This window comes from Pongo pygmaeus, chromosome 20 (assembly GCF_028885625.2).
Source record: "Pongo pygmaeus isolate AG05252 chromosome 20, NHGRI_mPonPyg2-v2.0_pri, whole genome shotgun sequence".
NCBI lineage: Eukaryota > Metazoa > Chordata > Mammalia > Primates > Hominidae > Pongo > Pongo pygmaeus.
The window spans coordinates 24,978,410-24,999,974 of NC_072393.2; the positions used below are offsets into that span (position 1 = coordinate 24,978,410).

Consider the following 21,565-nt stretch of genomic DNA (forward strand, 5'->3'; position numbering starts at 1 on the left):
CTCTTGCTTCTCTAGTTCTTTTAATTGTGATGTTAGGGTGTCAATTTTGGATCTTTCCTGCTTTCTCTTGTGGGCATTTAGTGCTATAAATTTCCCTCTACACACTACTTTGAATGTGTCCCAGAGATTATGGTATGTTGTGTCTTTGTTCTCGTTGGTTTCAAAGAACATCTTTTTTCCACCTTCATTTCATTATGTACCCAGTAGTCATTCAGGAGCAGGTTGTTCAGTTTCCATGTAGTTGAGCGGTTTTGAGTGAGTTTCTTAATCCTGAGTTCTAATTTGATTGCACTGTGGTCTTAGAGACAGTTTGTTGTAATTTCTGTTCTTTTACATTTATTGAGGAGAGCTTTACTTCCAACTATGTGGTCAATTTTGGAATAGGTGTGATGTGGTGCTGAAAAGAATGTATATTCTGTCGATTTGGGGTGGAGAGTTCTGTAGATGTCTATTAGGTCTGCTTGGTGCCGAGCTGAGTTCAATTCCTGGGTATCCTTGTTAACTTTGTCTCATTGATCTGTCTAATGTTGACAGTGGGTTGTTAAAATCTCCCATTATTATTGTGTGGGTTTCTAAGTCTCTTTGTAGGTCACTGAGGACTTGCTTTGTGAATCAGGATGCTCCTGTATGGGGTGCATATATATTTAGGATAGTTAGCTCTTCTTGTTGAATTGATCCCTTTACCATTATGTAATGGCCTTCTTTGTCTCTTTTGATCTTTGTTGGTGTAAAGTCTGTTTTATCAGAGACTAGGATTGCAACCCCTGTCTTTTTTTGTTTTCCATTTGCTTGGTAGATCTTCCTCCATCCTTTTATTTTGAGCCTATGTGTGTGTCTGCACTTGTGATGGGTTTCCTGAATTCAGCACACTGATGGGTCTTGACTCTTTATCCAATTTGCCAGTCTTTGTCTTTTAATTGGAGCATTTAGTCCATTTACATTTAAAGTTAATATTGTTATGTGTGAATTTCATCCTGTCATTATGATGTTAGCTGGTTATTTTGTTCGTTAGTTGATGCAGATTCTTTCTAGCCTTGATGGTCTTTACAATTTTGCATGATTTTGCAGTGGCTGGTACCGGTTGTCCCTTTCCATGTTTAGCGCTTCCTTCAGGAGCTCTTTTAGGGCGGGCCTGGTGGTGACAAAATCTGTTGGCATTTTCTTGTCTGTAAAGTATTTTATTTCTCCTTCACTTATGAAGCTTAGTTTGGCTGGATATGAAATTCTGGGTTGAAAATTCTTTTCTTTAAGAATATTGAATATTAGCCCCCACTCTCTTCTTGCTTGTAGAGTTTCTGCCGAGAGGTCCGCTGTTAGTCTGATGGGCTTCCCTTCGTGGGTAACCCAACCTTTCTCTCTGGCTGCCCTTAACATTTTTTCCTTCATTTCACCTTTGGTGAATCTGACAATTAAGTATCTTGGAGTTGCTCTTCTCGAGGAGTATCTTTGTGGCCTTCTCTGTATTTCCTGAATCTGAATGTTGTCCTGCCTTGCTATATTGGGGAAGTTCTCCTGGATAATATCCTGCAGAGTGTTTTCCAACTTGGTTCCATTCTCCCCGTCACTTTCAGGTACGCCAAACAGACATAGATTTGGTCTTTTCACATAGTCCCATTTTTCTTGAAGGCTTTGTTCATTTCCTTTTATTCTTTTTTCTCTAGACTTCTCTTCTCACTTTATTTCACTCATTTCATATTCCATCACTGATACCCTTTCTTCCATTTGATTGCATCGGCTCCTGAGGCTTCTGTATTCTTCACGTAGTTCTCAAACCTTGGCTTTCAGCTCCATCAGCTCTTTTAAGCACTTCCCTGTATTGGTTATTCTAGTTATACATTTGTCTAAATTTTTTTCAAAGTTTTTAACTTCTTTGCCTTTGGTTTGAATTTCCTCCTGTAGCTTAAAGTAGTTTGATCTTCTGAAGCCTTCTTCTCTCAACTCGTCAAAGTCATTCTCCATCCAGCTTTGTTCCATTGCTGGTGCAGAACTTCATCCCTTTGGAGGAGGAGAGGCGCTCTGCTTTTTAGAGTTTCCAGTTTTTCTGTTCTGTTTTTTCCCCATGTTTGTGGTTTTATCTACTTTTGGTCTTTGATGATGGTGATGTACAGATGAGTTTTTGGTGTGGATGTCCTTTGTGTTTGTTAGTTTTCCTTGTAACAGAGAGGACCCTCACCTGCAGGTCTGTTGCAGTTTGCTAGAAGTCCACTCCAGACCCTGTTTGCCTGAGTATCAGCAGTGGTGGCTGCAGAACAGCTGATTTTCATGAACCACAAATGCTGCTGTCTGATCGTTCTTCTGGAAGTTTTCTCTCAGAGGAGTACCCGGCCATGTGAGGTATCAGTCTGCCCCTACAGGGAGGTGCCTCCCAGTTAGGCTGCTCAGGGGTCAGGGGTCAGGGACCCACTTGAGGAGGCAGTCTGCCCGTTCTCAGATCTCCAGCTGCATGCTGGGAGAACCACTGCTCTCTTCAAAGCTGTCAGACAGGGATATTTAAGTCTGCAGAGGTTACTGCTATCTTTTTGTTTGTCTGTGCCCTGCCCCCAGAGGTGGAGCCTATAGAGGCAGGCAGGCCTCCTTGGGCTGTGGTGGGCTCCACCCAGTTGTAGCTTCCCGGCTACTATGTTTACCTAAGGAAGCATGGGCAATGGCGGGCGCCCCTCCCCTAGCCTCATTGCTGCCTTGCAGTTTGATCTCAGACTGTTGTGGTAGCAATCAGCAAGACTCCATGGGCATAGGACCCTCTGAGCCAGGTGCAGGATATAATCTCCCGGTGTGCCGTTTTTTAAGCCCGTTGGAAAAGCACAGTATTAGGGTGGGAGTGACCCGATTTTCCAGGTGCCGTCTGTCACCCCTTTCTTTGACTATGAAAGGGAACTCCCTGACCCCTTGTGCTTCCTGAGTGAGGCAATGCCTCGCCCTGCTTTGGCTCGCACATGGTGCGCTGCACCCACTGTCCTGCACCCACTGTCTGGCACTCCGTAGTGAGATGAACCTGATACCTCAGATGGAAATGCAGAAATCACCCGTATTCTGCTTTGCTCACGCTGGGAGCTGTAGACCGGAGCTGCTCCTATTCGGCCATCTTGGCTGCCTGCCTCGGCTGTGTAAACTTTCAAACCCGATCCAACCAATTTTTGGGCCCTATGTAAATCAGACATCTGCTCCTGAAGCCAGTGTTTAAAATCAATTGTGCTTCACTGCAGGCTGGAAGTCCCACTCAGAGGCACTGTTCTTTCTCAGAACAGACGGCTATTCTCCTTTCTATTTCTTTTGCCTATTAAACCACCGCTCCTAAACCAACTTCTTGTGTGTCCATGCACTGGTTTCCTTGGCATGAGATGATGAACCTCAGGTCTTTACCCCAGAGAGGTGATGCAACCTCATTATGTTAAAACTCATTAATTTATTAGTTAAAATTTCCTTATTAATAAATATATATATTTTTTTGAGATGGAGTCTTGCTCTTTCACCCAGGCTGGAGTGCAATGGCGTGATCTCAGCTCACTGCAACCTCCACCTCCCTGATTTGATTCTACTGTGTCAGCCTCCTAAGTAGCTGGGAGTACAGGCATGTGCCGCCACGGCTGGCTAATGTTTTGTATTTTTAGTACAGACAGGGTTTCATTGTGTTAGCCAGGATGGTCTTGATCTCCTGACCTTGTAATCCACCTGACTCGGCCTCCCAAAGTGCTGGGATTGCAGGCGGGAGCCACCACGCATGGCAAAATATAGCACATTTTAAAGATCACTGATGCACAGTGCAAAAACTGCCCTATATGAATATGACATCAAATTATACTTCCTGTAACAGTGTTAGGAAAGCTCTTGTTACCCTACACTTACTATTTGTGGATAGTTTAATGGAATATGCTGTTTTAAAAAATATTTTCCGTTTTGGTATGTGAAAAAATGGCATCTCATTATTTATTTATTTATTTATTTTTGAGACAGAGTCTCACTCTGTTGGCCAGGCTGGAGTGCAGTGGCATGATCTCGGCTCACTGAAACCTCTGTCTCCCAGGTTCAAACAATTCTCCTGTCTCAGCAACCCTAGTAGCTGGGATTATAGGTGCGTGCTACCACGCCTGGCCAATTTTTGTATTTCTAGTAGAGACAGGTTTACATCATGTTGGTCAGGCTAGTCTCAAATTCCTGACCTTGGCCTCCCAAAGTACTAGGATTACAGGTTTGGGCCACCATGCTCGGTGGCATCTCATTATTTTAATATAAATTTTAGTAACTATTAGGTAACTTGTTTTTATATATGTTTAGTATACTACTTTTTGAATTGCCTAGTCATGCCTTCTACTTATTTTGCTATTAAATTATTTAACTTTTTACTGATTTACATAAGCTTTTGGTATACCCATTATAGTAATCATTTGTCCAAAATTATTTTATATGTATCATCATTCAGCTCCCAGAGCCCATCCTCAATGCTTTTGACAGAAAAGGAGTTCCTCCCTTCTAAAGATGTCTACTTTTAGTTTAAATATGCACCAATGAGTAATACACAATTAGGGAAGTTTAAACACTGTTGAATTGAATTTGATTTGGGGAAAATAAATGTTCTTACCTTTCCATTATTATTTAACCATGTGTACGAAGGCAGCCCATACATTCTGGGGTGAAAAGTCTCTTTTTAAAAAGAGAAAATGTATTCTATCAAAGAGGGTACCAAATTCCAAGTTTGCACTGCACTTTGCTGAACACATTGTATTTTTTCAAGCTTAAACTTTCTAAAAGGTTAGCAGTATTCTCTGTGAAACACAGAACTGCTCACATTGCAGCCCTGCTCCAAAACATTTGGTGGTTCATAACAGCCTACACAGCTGAGCTCTCATCCATGTTTCTAAGGCCAGCATCTCTTAACATCCCAAATCTACACTACACTCCCAAAGTATATTCTCTTGTCAAACTCCACTTCTTGTCCTACCCTGTCCTCAAATAAGCCTCATATTTTTATACTTCATGTCCTGTACTTCAACTGCTTTTTTGCATAGATGTACATTTTTCTTTTCCCGCATTCTTCTTCTCCGCATGGAAAACCTGCACATTTGTGAGTATCACTTTTACTCTCCACTGCAACTTCTCACTTGCCAGTTCTCCACTTGTTATTGCTGGTTGTAAGGCACTGGTGAATTTTAGAACTGGAACCATATTATATCCATCTTTGCAGTTCTAGAGCCTGGTACCAGGTGTAGGTGTCAAGAAGTGGTTCCCAGTGGAAGCTTGCTGATAGTGATCTTCAACCGACGAGACAAGAAAGGAGCCAGAATGCTGATCTACTAATCCAGATTGCTTTCCACTATTGTTTTGCTGAAACTCTCCAATGTCATGAGAAAAATAACAATGATAATAATACTAGTAGCAAATACAGAAGATAAGTCAGTTAAAATTGAGCTGGTAGCATGCATGACTTCAATTCTCTATTTATTACTGGTTTCAAAATATTCCTTATCCACTAATTGGAAGAAACAGGAAACAGACTCTCAAGTGCCTATCACAATGCAAGACCTGCCAATTTCATAACTTGCTCAGCCACCCTCATAAAAGAAACTAGGCACACTGGTGACCCCATCTCACACATACTCTAAGGAGACAGAAGGTCTTCCTCTCACTGTCCTCCAGTATATGTGGCTCCTCCTTCTTAAAAAGCAAAACAACAAAGAAATAATACCTCCCAGAGGGTATGACACTTGAACTTGGACAAGTGTTTTTTTTTTTTTAAGATGGACTGTCGCTCTGTTGCCCAGGCTGGAGTGCAGTGGTGCGATCTTGGCCCACTGCAAGCTTCGCCCATGCCATTCTCCTGCCTCAGCCTCCCACGTTGCTGGGACTACAGGCTTCCGCCATAAAGCCCGGCTAATTTTTTTGTATTTTTAGTAGTGACCAGGGTTCACCGTGTTAGCCAGGATGGTCTCGATCACCTGACCTCGTGATCCACCTGCCTCTTCCTCCCAAAGTGCTGGGATTACAGACGTGAGCCACTGTGCCTGGCCTGATCTTCAAGTTTTTAGATTCGATTAGTAATCAAGTCAATTCAATTGTTGCCCTTACTTGGCTCATATCACATATTATGAACCTCTTAGGATCACCCCATGCAAATTCTGAGGCAAAATCTTGCGTTTCCATATTATGTAAAATAACAGTAATCTGTTATGAAACAACAGTAGAGCTGTTCTTAAGGCATTGACCCTGCCCAAAGCACAACTAAATTTCCTAAACAGTTATGAGTTTACAGTTTCAAAATCTCTTCAAAAATAGGCTTCATGTGAGTCTTTGAACAGGGCTCAGCACTTTCAGTGAGGTTAAAAGTGGGTGTCCACAAGGAAGGTTTCAAGAGATAAGAAAGCCCCCCATTACCCGCCACACAGAGGACTAGCAGAATCATAGAATCCATGCCCACCGTTTTTCACTTCTAGAGTATTTCCCACCATGTGAAAGACCACCTCTCTTCCAGATGCTATCCTTTTCAATGAGAACATGGTAAACATTTTATCCTCGGCAGGATTTGTTCAGGGTTTCACTCTACTTTCCCACTGGGTCTCAGTCTGCCAGTTTTCTGCTTTAGTGTCTTGTTGAACTCCCCCTCTTTAAGGGCACACAAATCCCTGTCAGTCAGTTCATGTACTAATACGACCTCTGCAAGCCCCTCACTCCACAAAACACCATTCCTGACCATCACAGAAGGGAAGGTCTAACTTATGTGGTCAAATATTAGCTAAAATGAGTTGTTCAATAGGTAAGCTGTAACTTAATTCTGGAAACGAGACCCCTGTCCTGGCACACTTACACTTTTTCCTTGGTGTGCCAATCTTTTCCCTTGATGTGCCTAATAGGGAGAACTCTGAACACAGGAGGTTTTCAGTTAGTATTTGTTTGGTGAATGGATCATGTCTCTATGGTAGGTAGTCTGGCATGGGTCAGGAGCACAGCCCTGGAGACAAACTTAATAGTTTGAGTTCTAATATCTGGCTGCCTCTCTGGGTCTTTATATCCTCATCTGAATCCTGAGGATAATAATTACATCTACACCTCTCTGTCAAAGAATTGCGATGAATGAAAAAGATGATGCATAAAGAAAAATTAGGATGCTGGTAGCTAGCTCTCAGTAATTGTTAGATCTTATGACATTTGCTCCTACTGCTATCAAGCTGAGTGCGTTTCTATGTATAAAAACTAACAACCGACAAGCTGAGTGTGTTTCTATGTATAAAAGCTAACAACCAACAAAGGGTGAAAATTAAAGTAGATCTTGATTGTTCACTTGTCAGACTGGAGTCCTATGGATTAATAGGTCTAGCACAGGTAGAAGAGAAATAAATACTTAACTTCTGGTTTATTTGATTTAATGAAAATACAGGAAAACCTGGATAAGAAATGCTTTTCACCAAAGTTTGTCTGCAACTTGAATGCTGTAGGTTAAACTTATTTAAAAGTACTCTAGACAGATTCATTTGTAATATAAGCATGTCATAGTTTCTGGGTTTAGGACTGGATTTCTGTTTATTTAGTTTTCTGAAGAGACACAAGAGACAGCCCAAGTGACTATTGGAATTCCTAGAGACAAGCTGGGGAAATGAGCCCTTACAAAATTCCATTTGTGGTAAAGATAATAATGAAATAAATAATTACCGAGACCACCTCTGTGGGGGAGACCCTAACCCAGCAGTGCTAGAGGAATTAAAGACACACACACAGAAGGTGTGAAGTGGGAAATCAGGGGTCTCACAGCCTTCAGAGCTGAAAACCTCGAACAGAGATTTACCCACATATTTATTAACAGCAAGCCAGTCATTAGCATTGTTTCTGTAGATAATAGATTAACTAAAAGTATCCCTTATGGGAAATGAAGGGATGGGCCAAAATAAAGAGATGGGCTGGGCTAGTTATCTGCAGCAGGAGCATGTCCTTAAGGCACAGATTGCTCATGCTATTGTTTGTAGAGTTTTTTTTCAGGAGACAAACAAAAAACTTTTATTAATGAGTATGCATACAAATAAACCTAGACAACCACCAAAAGTCCCTCACAGCTTCATGTATTCACAATATTATTTCATCTCTAAAGCCATCAGTGAATGATTAGTTCTGCTACTTGTTAAAGTTGTGCAAAATTTCTCAATTTAAACATACAGTCTTAATTATACCAGTGTTCTAATGTCCCAAGACTGTAGGTAATGGAATGTCAACAATATCTTAAATAATAATTTAAAAAACTCAATGTGATCTACAAGACTAATATATTTAAAGGAAAATAATTCATATTCACTAAATTCCTCCCCTTTCTTCCTTCTTACCTATTCTCCCTTTCACTTGCCAATTTTTTTCTACAGTATATGATGATGGCCAAATTACCCAATATCAACTGTTTCAAAAAAGACATGTTATTTTAAAAGATACCATACAGCAAGAGACTTATAGGTGTAACACCACTGAAATTATTTACTAAGCCCTGGCCAGGCATGGTGGCTTACACCTGCAATTCCAATACTTTCGGAGGCTGAGGCAGGCAGATCACTTGAGGTCAGGAGTTCAAGACCACCCTGGCCAACATGGTGGAACCCTTTCTCTACTAAAACTACAAAAATTAAGTGGACATGGTGGCTATCCCAGCTACTCAGGAGGCTGAGGCAGGAGAATTGCTTGAGCCCGGGAGGTGGAGGTTGCAGTGAGCCAAGACTGTGCCACTGCATTCTAGCCTGGATGACAGAGCCAGACTCTGTCTCAAAAGAAAAAAAAATTACCAAGCTGTGTTTTCATAGTGTTTTTTAATTCTCCAAACTGTTTCAGTATTTGTAGTGTTTTTTCAAGGACTTCCCACATGTAACATTTCATTGGAATTACCACTTTACATCATAGCTGATATGGAAATTATTACATGTAACAGATGAAGAAAATGTAGACATAAAGAACCATTTTCTCTAATGTCATCCAGTGTAACTGCTAAGAGTTAGGATTAGACTCAAGTCCTATTCCCAATCCTGTATACTACCCTAAACTCCTAAGTACCCATACATTGTACTTCACAGAATGCTACTAGTGACTGTGCTCATGCATTCAAACAAGTTTTGGAAATGCTGTGTTAAGCAAAGCTAACCAGATTCCCAGAGTCTTTATTATGCATCATAAATCCCCAGGAAGGATCCAGAGAATAGAGCAGGTGCCATAAAGTTGAAAGTCCCACAGGTGTCAAGCAGGTAACAAAGGTAAGCATGCAAGGGAAAGTAAGGACTTGGGGATTAGAGGATGCATTCCAATCTAGTGGAACCCTGGTCACATAGCAATCCAGTCCAATCTTGCTGGGTCTTTCCAGAGAAGCTACAAATCTCGGCTTTAATTTGAAATCTCCTGTTTTGTGCATGTTGCCTTAAATTTAAGGAAAAAAGACACTATATTTTAAAAAATAAAATTTTTGGCCAGATCAGGCCAGCCACATTTGGGAAAACTGAAATACCATGTATCATAATCTCATTTGCCCACAGAATTTTCCTCCAAAGGACCTATAAATTTCCTAGAATGATAACCGTGTTAAAACATGTTGCCTCTGGCTGGGCACGGTGGCTCATGCCTGTAATCCCAACACTTTTGGGAGGTCAAGGCAGGTGGCTCACCTGAGGTCAGGAGCTGGAGACCAGCCTGGCCAACAAGATGAAACCCTATCTCCACAAAAAATAAAAAATAATCTGGGTGTGGTGGTGGGCATCTGTAATCCCAGCTACTCAGGAGGCTGAGGTAGGAGAATCACTTGAACCTGGGAGGCGAAGGTTGCAGTGAGCCAAGATTGCGCCATTGCATTTCAGCCTGAGTGACAAGAGCAAAACTACATCTCAAAAAAACAAAAATGAAAACTAAAACTTTCCTCTGAAAGCAAGCATCCTGTTACCCCAGACAACTATGGTATGGGTAGCTCTGAACCTCAACCATGAATTATTTCAGAGTTTACTAAAACTGAAAATGAAATTAATGCTCAGCCTTAAATGTTCTTGTAGAAATGTTTCTTTTCCGACAAATCTAGCTCTTGCAAATCTATACTTAGTAGAGACGGGGTTTCTCCATGTTGGTCAGGCTGGTCTCAAACTCCCGACCTCTAGTGATCCACCCGCCTCAGCCTTCCAAAGTGCTGGGATTAGAGGCATAAGCCACCACGCCCGGCTGGCAAATATATACTTCTAAACAATTATGCTGGTTTAGTATAATTGTTTTTTATGTATTTTTGTACTGACTAAAGATATCCTTACAATAAGCCTAATTGAATTATAAAAAAAAAAATTACAGGAATTGACTAGATATGAGAAGGACACTTTGCCTTTCCAAAACAATTTTATCTTTCTTTTTTTTCTTAAATTTTTTTCTTAATAGAGATGGGGTCTTGCCATGTTGCCCAGGCTTGTCTCAAATTTCTGGGCTCAAGCTATCTGCCCACCTTGGCTTCCCAAAGTTCTGGGATTACAGGCATGAGCCATGGCGCTAGCCTTCAAATCAATTTTAAACATAAAAGTGGTTTGGAGACGATTTAGAATTTGGGTCAAAACTAGTGAGTTTGAAACACTTATATCTGCAATGTAACTTATAAGGCAGAAAAGGAAGCCTTTTCCCTACTCCAGCCTTTTTTTTTCTCTTATTTCTGACCTTCTTGGTTCTAAAAATTTGTTCATAAAGCCTGATGGTTGTTTAAATGCTTAGCACCATGACACACATGTAATAAAAATTGCATAAATAGACGGGGCGTGGTGGCTCATGCCTGTAATCCCAGCACCCTGGAAGGCCAAGGCAACTGGATAGCCTGAGGTCAGGAGTTCGAGATCATTCTATCCAACGTGGGGAAACCCTGTCTCTACCAAAAACATACAAAAATTTAGCTGAGCATAGTGGCAGACACCTGTAATTCCAGCTACTCGTGAGGCTGAGGCAGGAGAATCACTTGAACCCAGGAGGTGGAGGTTACAGTGAGATGAGATTTCACCATTGCAATCCAGCCTGGGCAACAAGAGCAAAGCTCCATCTGAAAAAAATAAATAAATAATGCATAAATATGTTGAATCACCTGGCAAATGATTTTCTTCCCCTGGTGTCTACGTGTTCCATACTATTGTAGCCTCTTTTAACTGGTAAAATAACTACCCCAATTCAGAGATCCAGTACTTAATGCATCACATTTCCAGAGTCATGAGAAAACAGCTAAACCTGTTAGAGTGAATTATACTCACTTTGTTTTCCCATAGAGGAAATAAAAACCCACGATTTGAAACCTTTGGAAAACATAGGAAATGCAACATTTGGAAGTATAATATAGAAACAAGAGATAATCATGCAATGCTTCCAAATGAAGTCTCACATTGGATTTGTTGATTTTTAAGACAGATTCCCCTCTTCTGGACAGCTCTGATGGCCAAGATAGAAGTTCATTTGTTATGTTTCCAGGGACTATTCTCTTTGATGGATACAGGATTTATGGGGTCTAAAGAGAACATACAATTCTAAAGTGTTCATGTTTGAGAGAAAACTCTGCAATGATCAGAAGGATTGAGCCAGTTTTAGCATAAAAAATTAGGACTACATTAATGATGAGGTTGACTATACACAGTTTGGAGTGAGAGAGTTACTTTACCCAGTATCACTGACATGTTGGAATGCCAGATGAAACTGAAACAGAAAAATTGTCTTGGAGTCTTAAAGACATCTGATGTGCTGATACCTGTTCAGTCTTCTGCAGTCATGGACGTAAACTCTCAAAGAGCACCACTGGGTCTTAGTCCGTGGCATAAACACTATTCTCAACGTAGATATTGTCTTCTGCTTGGACTTCCTTTTTAACTGCATTTTGCAAAGCTTTAATTTGAAGGCTGCTAAATGAAACACTTAGTTGTTGAATCTCCTTTTTGAAGAAATACTTTTTGGCAATGATGACACCAAAAAGAGCAGGAAGCACCAAGAGTTGAGTTTGATTGTTATTCCAAAGGCCATCTGAAGACTCTGTCACGGTGTCATTCCCATCTGTTGTGAAAGAGTGCAATGGTGAGCTGGTGGGTTGTGTCCTTATTTCTCCCTGAAGTGTCATAGGGTGGGTTTCTGCTGGCTGAGGTGAAGATGGTGAAGTGGCTACTGATTCATGGTTCTGCATTGGCAATGGCATTGGAGGAACAAAGGTAGAGACCATTGTTGTCATTGGAATGCTTGTTGTTGTTGGAACAGTCATTGCCATTGGAACAGTTGTTGTTGTTGGAATACTAGTTGTTGGAACACTCATTGCCATTGGAACAGTTGTTGTCATTGGAACAGTTATTGTCATTGGAACGCTTGTTGTCATTAGAACAGTGATGCTGTTTCGAACAGAAGTGATGGTTGGAACAGTTGTGACAATTGGAGTAGTCGTTACCCTGGGTGGCACAATCTCCAATGATACGGTGATTTTCATGTCATTGAACCACCCACTGTGCTCAACATGGCAACAATATAACCCACTGTCAGACACAGCTGTATTTTCTATAGTCAAAGAGACATTCCTTCTTGAAAGGTCCCCCAATAGCTTATAGTGTGTGTCCTTCCGATAGGTGACGTGGGTTCCATTGGTCCAGACAATGCTATTTCGGCATGTGAATAAAGAACATTTGCCTCTATTCCAGCACATGGATGTGACAGCTCCATTGTAGCAGCAGGGTAGCATGATAGACGGACCTGCCATTCCACCAACCTTTACAGAACCAGCTACAGAATCTGCCAGATGTAGGATGAGGCTTAAGATGGCCACTTAAGGATGAATTATGGGATCAGCCAGTTAGTTAGAAGGCAGTTTTCCAGCTTCTTCTCCCTCCTCCTAGTCTCTGTTTGTGGCTTAAGGATGGCTTCAAATGGTTTTCCACCCTGTGTGGGCCAGGTGTTCCTTGCCCTTATTCTGGTAAATGCACAACTTCCCAGCGTGGGCGTTATGGCCATCATGTACATGTCACAGTGCTGCAAAGATTTTGTTTATGGCCAGTTTTGGGGCAAATTTATGGCCAGATTTTGGGAGGCCTGTTCCCAACAAATAATAATCTCTAAACATAAGAATTTGACTAGTGTTAACCACTCCAGTTCTCAAGTACACTGATACTTCTTCCTTTTCCTTAGCATAACACAAAACAGATACATGACTACACACCATCTGCTCTCCAGTGTGGAACAGAGGAACAAAGGCATAAGCAAGCTTCAGAACACAGTCAGCCATGTTCACCACATCTGTATCTAGCACTGCTTAAAACAAAATCAATGAGAAACTGAGAAGATGAGTGACTACCCTATTTTCAGCACTTATTATCACAAGAAGAGAAAACATGCCACACACTCTCTCATTCTAAGGCAGAGCATCCACTTTCCTGAGGAAAAAGTAATTTTACAGCATATATCTCAATCTCACATTATTAGCAAGATGACACTGTCTTTGGGCACGCAAAGAACAGGCATATTATAGACACCCTTAAGACACATCGCATGGCCTGGCTTACCTGATACAATTTTTAATTTATCTGAAGTAAACTCAAATTTCAAACATGTATTTCTTTATTAACTTATTTCATTAATTTCCACAGGGACTTCACAGAATGTATATTCAACTTTCATTCACTTAATCTTAGTGTAACATATAGATGGTGTAACATAATCAGAAGACAGCCATATGTAAGACATGCTCATACCATAAAGCATAGAAAACTTAACACAACAGGGCCTTGAGGAAGCAACACTGTAACTGCAAATACACAAATATTTAAGAAAACCTACATCACCCAACAAAGAGCAGGTATAGTCACCTCTACCCAGCACTCTCCAAAATAAGTAGGTATGAATAGCTCATTCAAAAGTTGGCTTATATATACTTGTCACCACAAATTGGTTCTGAACATATTATTCCAATTTTGGATATTCACAACAAGGTAATTATCTGGTAAGATATATTTATAATAACTTGTAATTAGACTCGCAAATGCACACATATACTCAAGTCACAGTGAGGTGAAAAAACTCTGAGTTATTTGTAGAGTACCTTAAGATTTAAATTTCCAAAAAACATACTTAAGCTTAGTTATACAAGTATTCCACCCAGCATCTCTTCACCAAGCTATTTCAATTTTAAAAAGTGAGGAGTAGGGAGGGCTTTTAAAAGTCTTATTTCTTTCTATTCAGTTTATCTTATCCCATACAGAAATGGAATAAAGTGTGGTGTCTGTCCTAATGATATTTATGGTTGTGGTAATACAGAAATATCTATGCTTCCAAGCAAGAGATGAAAAATTATGGTTTCCCCAAAATAGAGAAACAATTGCTACCTGGGGCCTAAAGAGATGTTCAGGTTACATCTGTCAGAATTGATACCATGCAAGAGAACCATCTTTGGAGAACAGTGGGGCTCACCTGAGATTTTGGTGAGTCATGTGGATGACATCAGAGACAAGCATTACACAAAATGAGAGTCCCAATAAGACTCATGTGAGATTGTCTTAGAAGATGGTGGCCCAACTCACACAGAATAGGATGGCTGTGCATCCAAGTGAGACTGATATTTTTTCTCAGGAGCAGAAATCTTAATGTAGGAGGTGGCCACTCACTGAGTAGTTGGGGAATGCCCTGATGGAACTCTCTGGGGGTCAGATTTCACACTGTCTCCCTGAGTTGCATAAAGCACAGAACAGCAGTCCTGCACTCCAGCTTCTAGCATGTACCAACCCAGCAGAAAACACATCACTGTCTGTTTTGTTTCAAAAATGCTTTGCCATTTAAAAAAAGTTAATTAATATGTTAGAAACCCAAGAACTACCTAGGGGTAGGGAGCAAGTCTGTCATCAGAAGTATTTAAATGCCGGCTAGACACACTCTGTGGAAATAAGTTTCACTCTTTGTGAGAGGGGTAAAATAAATCTTTTTCTTGGGCACTGACAGATCTAGCAAAGATCCTAGCATACAGTAGATAAACAGCAACTTCTGTTTACTAAACTTTATTTTCACAGATTACCGGTGAAGCAAAATATTGATATAACTCTAAGACATGAAGGGTATCACAAGACCACTCATGTTCTTTATGGGGTTTCAATTAAGAAATGAGGCGAAAAATCTGGCCATGAAAGGAGTTTTGATGCTCCTAAGTAACATCAGAACTGCTCTGATGTGCTTAAGCCATTGTGACAGTCCTAGGTTTGTTCCTACCCAAAGTCTCTTCTCATGAATCCTAGGCTTACAGGTCAAACAGATAAAGCATCCCTAAATCAAACACAAACTTCAACGCTCTTAACATGTAGGTGTACATCTCATCTGAAAATCATTCAAAAGCTCAGGCCATCTACAAGAAATCTTTCCTTTGCACTTTAGTATCAATAAAAGGAAAGAAGGAAAAGAATAGGAGAAAGCCATTTAATTATTTTCATAGGTAAAAATGTAACATTGGTTTCTCAGTTACATAAGTACTTTTCTTGCTTCATCCATGCCATACATAATTTTTAACCAACTAAAACACATTACAAGTAGAGAAATAGCTAAAATCATGGAAAACATATACATAACTCTTTAAAGAGTAGGAAACATTCCCTGTTCATATGCATTGCTTAATCCAGCATTCCAATCTCACTGAGGCACCAGCATCCACGCTGTTCTCTGAAGCATTCGTTTTCCTCCTGTCACCCATCCTTCAGATATTAGCTCAAATGTCACTTCCATGGGTCACCTTCCTTAACCTGCATCCCGGCATCCTCCATTCCTCTCCCATACAAAAAGGCCAAACTTTATGTTGGGGTGATCAGACCCAACACCACCTCGTCGGGGTGACAAAGTCCGGCGGAGTCAAAGGATTGAGAAAAAGACAGGGAGAAAAAAGTGGGACACCAGAGGGCCATCGTTATCATGGAGGCTGTGAAGGCCCTGAGCTCTGGGGAGCCCATGGTACTTTTTGATAATCCAGCAAAGAAACAGGTGGTGAGAATGTGGAGATCAAAAGAGCAGGCACATGATCTACAGCTGTGACAGTTTAGCATTTATATGGAACATGTTCTGCTACTTGAGATAACAGGAATAGGAGCCTGGGAATGCTAGAAGCAAGGAGCCAGCAAGTCTAGGCACATTCCAGAGGACATTATGCAAGCCCTGCCTCAGTTTCCCTCCCAACACAGCTTTCTCCAACATACCCCCTTATCTTTTTTGTAAAAGAGAAGGTATCATTATTACTATCATTATTACTAGCTATCATTATTACTAGCATAAAAAGTGCCCTCTTTTAATTGAGCAAGGCGATTGCAGGCTTTGCAGCCCTTAATTGACGGTGGGTGATCCAGCTTTATTTTTCTTAGCTCTTATTCAAACTGGAGTCGCTCTGGTTTGAATGCTTCCCATATAGCTCCTCTTTCCCTGTTACAAAAGGACCCTTAATCCTAGGGGTTGCAGAAGGATGAAGGTCCATCTTCTGTAACTTCATGCTGAATAGAGGTGATGATATTCCTGCCTAACTTAGCATTTCTTGTATTCACGGCAGAGAGGAGCTGAGTCAGAAAGCGTTGGTCCATTAAGCATCATGACTCTGGTCGGTCCTCGTTCCATCTTCTCATTCAGATTCGATTGTTTCATGGCTTGTACTGGGGAAACCCAGTGGATGGTTGGGATCCATGTGTCCCTCCAGTCTCCCATTCCATGGTAATACACATCTTGAGGGTGTCCACATGGTTTGTTCATCTCCTGCAAAAACAAAAGCATACCCTCACCCCCACGTTAGTAAATCTACTGAAACAGAAGCAAAAATTTTGTGGCTGTAGCGGGGAGGCCACTGATAATGAGAAACAGGCTTTCCCTGATTAACAGAAGGTATAGAGAAAGCAAATCGAGACTTTTCGAACCTTCAATTCTCACTGTACAGGTGGGTCCACTAGATGCTGTGGCTTATGATAGATCTTCAGATATTTGGTGGGCAACCACATAGGCACCTGATTGTCACCTGGAGAGACACGAGCAAATCCCCTTCCCCATAAAATTATCTTTAGGCAGGGATCAGAGGAAGTAGACTCAGAGGTAAGGAGAATTTTGGGGCCTAATGGCTTCCTGATGTTTGATAGGTGTTCCTTCGGAAGTTAGGAATTCCCTTTCTCTCCATATTGCTGTGTGGGCATGGAGGTCTAGCTAAGCATAAAGTTTGTACATATATTTACCCTTTTTCATTCTCCTAATTCTAGCGTATAATGACTCCTGCTTTTGCTAGGATATCTCTCCCTAACAAAGGTGTGGGGCTTTCAGGCATAATTAAAAAGGCTTGTGAAAAGAGTCAAGTTCCCCAGTCACAACTTAGTGGCTGGGAGAAGTATCTAGTGACTGCCTGTCCTAGGACCCCTTGGATAGTGACACATCTGGAGGACAGTTTTCCAGGACAGGAGAATAAGACTGAGAAATCCACACAAGTGTCCAGGAGACAGTTAACCTCCTGGACCTCAATGGCCAAGCATACCTGGGGAGGGTGATGGCATGGGCTGGTGCTTGCCCCGGGCACCCTCATTTCCTGCTGCTGGATAATTTGGTTAGGGCTTCTGACTCAGAGGACCTTTGTCCCCTGGGGCAGTGGGCCTTCCAGTGATTCCCTTGACATAAGGGGCGTGGACAAGGAGGTGGCTTATTTCTATTCGGACAATCTTTTTAAAAGTGTCCTTGCAGACCACACTGAAATCAGGCCCTATTAAGCATTTGATTTTCCCAGCCTTTCGCTTTTCCAGAGCCTCCAAAGTCTGCTTGCCTGAGGGTCATGACTAAAGTAGTGGCCTTTTTTTGTTGTTGTTAGTTTGTCCCATTCTGCCTGCTCCTCCTGATCTCTAGTATAAAAAACAAAAACAAAAACAAAAACAAAAAACACCAAGGTTGCCAAGTTCAATAGGGTTTCTAAGTTTTGTTCTGGGCCTAAGGGTGACTTTTGAAGTTTTTTCTAAAGGCTGCAGCTGACTGAGTGATAAACTTGTCCTTTAAGATTAGTTGGCCTTCAATAGAGTCAGGTGACAGAGAGGTATGCTTCCTCAATGACACCCTTTGTCTCTCCAGAAAGGCAGTGGGGTTTTCTTTCTTTCCCTGTGTTATAGTGGACATCACTGAATATTTTATAGGCTTCTTCCTAGTTTTCCTTAGCCCTTCTAGCAGGCAAGTTACCAAATGTCTGTGGCACCCATCTCCATGTTCTGATCCTGCATCTCAATGAAGATCTACACTGGGAACTACTTACTGGCCTTTGGGGAATTGTTCTCTTTCCTCTGTTGTCATCCTATCATTGACCTGACAGAGATACCAGAGATCACCAAACTCTTGGGCTGCATTTATGGTGGATTAGTGTCTGATCTAGCAGTAACATTATATCTCTCTATGTCAGATCAAAGGATTGTCCTAACCCTTGTAATACGTCATGGTTTTCTGAGAATTTACCTAGTTCTATTTTAATTTGTTTCAAGTCTGAGAGGAAAAAAGTTACATAAACTCTGACTGGGCTGAATTCTCCAGAATACATCTTAGGGATGTTTTTGCCTTGGGAGGAACATTTCCCATCTGAAAAAAAGAACATAGGGATGCCAGCACCCCTAGTCACTTTCCACTGAGCATTAGTCCTAGAGTATCCTCTATGTCCTAATGCTTATACCTTTCCAGGGTGCGAAATCACCCATGGACCTCTGCTTATTGGATTAGTTATGTTCACTGATGTAGCAGTCCTGCACCTGTTTTCTCACCTTTCTTGACCACAAAAAAAGGGGTCTGGGCTGCTGGATTCTAGTGGTCCTTTACTAGCATGCCCAACATTGCCTTTGCACTCAAGAGGTGAGTTCTAGAGCTGGGCTGGGTTCCTATTTCATAAAAACCCAGCTCCCCCATCAAGATGCACTCCCATAAACAGTTCTTATGTAAATTCATTTCAGAGAGGGTGTAGGTAAACTTTTGAGTCAGGATTGAGATAGAGTTGTTCTATTCTGAAAGTACCTTAAGGATTGGCTGAGTGCAGAGCTCACACGCTTGAGAGGACCAATTATTAGGCAATTTTCCTAACTCTGCTTCTACAGGAGTTTCCCTATTGTTCCCCCCCCCAACACAATCACCCAGGAGGAACCATCTGTCGTCCTGTCCTGAAGGGAGTTCCTCCTAGGTCTGGTCGGACCTTTGTATGGTAATTAAGATTTAAATACCTCATGAGGAAATGTGCTGGGTTAAGGGAATTTTCAGTGGTTAATGTTAAATCAACTTTTTCTAACAGAATAGCTCCATAATTTAAGATTGAGTTAGTAGGCTACCATTTTGCTCTTTTTACTTTGGATAACTCTGAACTGGTGAGATGTGCTCACCATGAAGTTTCTTCTAAAAGTTATTTTTCTCCTTTCTTCTGTTAGCAAAGCAGTTGCTGCTACTGACGGAATGCATTTGGGCCATCTACAGGTTACTGGGGTTAAGGATTTTTGATAGAAAAGCTACTGGTTGTCAGTGGTCTTAGTGCTTTTGGACAACACCCTTGTTTACACTGACAACAAGATAGTATTGGAGTGTTATAGGGTCACGGAGAAGACCATTAGTTATCAATTATAGGTTTTAAATTTATCCTGGCTTTTAAAGGAATAAGGTACACTGTTTTTTCTTTAACTACTTGCATCTCTCTTTCTCCTTTGTAGATGGATTTTGGAAACACAGCAGAAGGACGTTTGCGGTCCTCCCTGCTGGATTAAAGTTATGGGAAATTGCCATGCTTCAAGGTCTTCCTCCACTCTAGCCTTTTGAATATAATTTTATGCAACACCACCAATTGCTCCAGGTTTTAATGTTGCAACTAGAGGAGCAGTAAGTCTCATAGCTAATTCATCTTCTTGCCCATTAAGGGGAGAGAGAGGAGGTGGCCTTCACTTAATTGAGCAGGTGGAGCCAATGGGCTAGTAAAACATACTTTTTTCAGTTTCCCTTTCTTTTGTTTCCTGTTCCTCACATTCAGAATCTGAAGTTAGTTTTTACACTCGTCCTCCTCTTCATCTGAATCTGCTTCATCATCTCTTTGAAATACCTCAAGAGCTGTTTTTATTAGCACTCACACTGACCAAACCAAGACTGGAATTTTTGCTCCATCTTTATACACTTTTTAAAAATCTCTGCTAATTCTCTCCCATTCCTCCAACGCCATAGTCCCTTGTTTGGGAACTATGGACAAAACTGCTTTATTGCACTAAAAAGTGAGTGATAACAAATTCTGAGTACTAACTTTCACTCTCCCTCTTCGTAATAAGTGCCTTAAGAAATTTAAATAAGCAGAATGCTTTCACTTTGTCCCATTTTTTTACCCTGGTTCTTCCGAGCCCTCAACTTTCCCGCCGACGTTCTTTTAAACGTCCTCGGGTTACTTCTGATGATGCGTCCTCTGCTTTCACATGCTTTAGCTTTCCTTCGCCAGGGTCTTTGTCACCCCAAATTGGGCGACCAGGAACGAAACCCAAGGTGATCAGACCCAACACCAGGTCATGGGAGTGACAAAGCCCGGCAGAGTCAAAGGACTGAGAAAAAGACATTGAGAGCGAAAAAGGTGGGACACCAGGGAGCCATTGCTAGTTGTGGAGGCTGTGAAGGCCCTGAGCTCTGGGAGCCCACTGATTTTATTGGTAATCCAACAAAGAAACAGGTGGTGAGAACGTGGAGGTCAAAAAGGGCAGTCCCATGATCTACAGCTGTGACGGTTTAGCATTTATATGGAACATGTTCTGCTACTTGAGATAATGGGAATGGAGCCTAGGAAGGCTAGAAGCAAGGATCCAGCAAGTCTAGACACATTTCAGAGGACTTTATGCAAGCCCTGCCTCAGTTTCCCTCCCAACACTCAGCTTTTTCCCAACAACTTTACTTCTTACAACAACTTATCATGGGAATGGTAAATTTGGTGGTGAAAAACTGTCTCTTTTCTAAAAGGAGGCTAAATCTGAATCAGAATTGTACTTAGGAAAATTAAGTTGTGAAACTTTAAGAAGCTTTTGAACACAAAATGGTTCTTAGAAAGCTTATTTTCATAATTTAAATACACATCAAATTCAGAGAAACACAAGTTGAGCCTCCTTTAAGTTACTCTTGGTTTAAAACTTTTAAGTAGAATATTTTAACCAAATACATATAAATTTAACTAAACAAGCAGGAGGGCAGGACAAAGGTCAGGCCAGTGGCACTGTATGGCTAAAAGATCACACCTTTCATTATACTAGACAGTTCTGGTCTGAGGCCTGGGGTCCCAGAACATAAAAATGATCACTGTCTCCTTTATTGCTTCCCTGTATTATCCCCATCCTTCTCAGCCAGAGCAGCTGACTGACATCCACCCTCTCAAGAGGACATGCAAGGACAGAAGACCTGGCTCAGAAACACTGCTCTATGAAAAGGGCAGATAGTTATGTAAGAATTTTGTAAAAACATGAGTTTTTAATGAATGCAAAAACATGAACTGTCAAGCAAGTAAGAGCTGTTCAAACAATTTTTTTTTTGGAGGGGGGAGACGGAGTTTTGCTCTCTTGTTGCCCAGGCTGGAGTGCCAGTGGTGTGATCTTGGCTCACTGCAGCTTCTGCCTCCTGGGTT

At 41.3% G+C, this 21,565-nt stretch overlaps 1 pseudogene; it reads right to left on the minus strand.

Moving 5' to 3' along the window:
• Positions 1-11,752: 11,752 nt before the first annotated feature.
• On the minus strand, positions 11,753-12,778 carry LOC129021047 (hepatitis A virus cellular receptor 1-like; annotated as a pseudogene).
• Between the last annotated feature and the right edge of the window lie 8,787 nt (positions 12,779-21,565).